We start from the raw sequence: 2,395 nt of genomic DNA on the forward strand, positions 1-2,395 counted from the left end.
CAACATTGTGCCCAAATTTGTATTCATTGTTGTGACTGGCTGTTGAGACCAAAGCTAGCTTTTTAAGACGATGAATTGTCTTTGAAAATTTCTAAAGTTAATAATTTTTTGGAGTTGCTTCATACAATTTCCATTATGATAAAATAATATTTAAAAAAATAAAAAAATTTCCATAGTGTTATTGTCTTGATAACTTTGGCATTTTTTTTTTTGATGGGGGTTTGGGAGGTGAAGTGTGGTTCTGGCTCTTTTTATCAAACCCATAGATAGAATGCCATTTGTCTGCTTCTCCAGGAAAGATGCCATTAAGGCTAGTTTGAGCATATGCACTCTTTGTTATCTATAGTTAAAGGGGGCCTTCTGTCAAAAGGCAATTTGAATGGTGTGCTGAAGGATCCATAGACCTCAGGAGATTAATTAAGAAATTCCAAAGATGCCTACTCAGCCTTAATCTTGTTATTCCCTGAATATTATATTTCTAATTGTGTCATAAATTAAACTCACAATTTCAGTCAGAGATAACACAAGTTCAAAATAAGTATGAAGAAAGAATTTAATCTTAATACAATCTTTAGGGTAGAAGCTAGAAAAGGTTAATTAGTAAATAATCAATAATGATGGTCCCTTGGTGAGAGATATAAACATAATTGCTCAAAAGCAAGGGTTCTCAGCCTTTCTTGGTCTCAGTACCTCATAGCTTTTAGTAAAACCTCTATACTCTCTATTCAACATGAAATATGAAAGCAAATCAATTCTAGAGTTTACCGTCAATACGCATATAAACACACTAGATTAATTTTTCACAAAGAACTCTATTTTTTATGTAACATGTTCACACCATGAAGATTTCTTTCACTACCACTACCGTTTTTGGAATGTTTCCACAGAAAAATGTAATTATTTAGCAAATATTTACCATGCTCCTTTGACAAGCCTATAGAGCTAATCATATGCCAGGTTGGGAACCTTTGCTCCATGGTTTATCCTAGGCACAAAGGAAAAATTTCTGGAGCTGAGGTTCAAATCATGCCTTCTTTACCACATTGTGAACTTGGGTAAAATACCAGAGAACTGTAAGATTCCCTATCCCCCAAATTTATGCTACCATAACTATTCCCTTTGTTATACCTAGGTGATTGGGCACCAGTGAGGTCAGAGAAAGGGTCCTTGTCCTGGGGTCCATGGAACCATGAATAGCAGTTTTCAAGGGATCCATGACCTATGATGGGAAAAACACATTTATTTTCACTAACTTTTGGTTTCCCTTATAATCCTGTGTGTTTTTTTAATGCATCTAAAAACATTATTCTGAGGAGTTCGTAGGCTTCACCAGACTACCAAAGGCATCCATGACACAAAAAAGATTAAGGACCCTAGGAGTAGAGGATTAATTTTATTTACTCAGGACCTCATAGCAAGCCAGTGACAGAAGCCGGAATTTTAAAACTTCTCACATTATAGTAATTTCTTCTTTGGGAAGGTGGGAGAGGAGGAAACCTAACCTAAAAGATTTCAGACTTGAAAACAATCTCCAAACTTTAAAAACTGATTGCAGAAGTGACTGGAGCTTTTAACCTTTTGATTAATGATAGATATTTGTTCTTGAGGAATGAACATAGAGCATTAGTATCAAATGGTACCTATTAAAAACATCCCCCGTATATAATACTGCACCACCAAGTGCACTGATACAATTCCCACCCTCTCAGCTCTTGGAGACGGGCATATGGGACACAGATGTATGAAGGTATGCTGCCCAGTGAGCCATGATGTTCCTGCTTCTCTAATGCAGTAGTCTTTGAGTAAGTTCTCTATATAATGTTAAAAACTGTGGTACTTGGAACATATAAGGCACTTTGCAAACCTTCAAGAACTGTATAAATGTGAGCTATTATCGATAGCTTAACTATGTCCTCTGATTGCATGTTTCCCCAGATGGTTGTCAAAGTAGCCTATTTTCCTCAACTTATCTTCTCACAAAAGATTGTTCTTTTTTTTTCTCTTACCCTTACCTCTCAGACTTAGTTCATTTTGAGACTGTCCTTCAATGGTACCCTGAATCAAGCAGGTCTAATCTCGTCAGGGACTGATGAGGATGAAGGTAGGAGATGTGCCCAGACTGACACCATTTTCTCTTCCTGTTGGTATTTTAACAGTGTCTGATTCTGTTGTGAACAAATGTATAGGAAAATGTTATTAAAGTAAAGGCCTCTTTCTGACCACTGTCTAAGTTACAAAATAGGTCTTCACAGGTCTGGCAAACGTAGTCTGGACAAGCCTTGGGCTATGACGTTTAACTGATTATTTGAAAGAGCCTCGAAGTCATTTTTCAGGCTCAGCGGGTCAGTTTTTCTGTTCTTCAACTCACACCAATGTTGTGAGGAAGACCTAGGGA

This window comes from Notamacropus eugenii, chromosome 6 (assembly GCF_028372415.1).
Source record: "Notamacropus eugenii isolate mMacEug1 chromosome 6, mMacEug1.pri_v2, whole genome shotgun sequence".
Taxonomy (NCBI): domain Eukaryota; kingdom Metazoa; phylum Chordata; class Mammalia; order Diprotodontia; family Macropodidae; genus Notamacropus; species Notamacropus eugenii.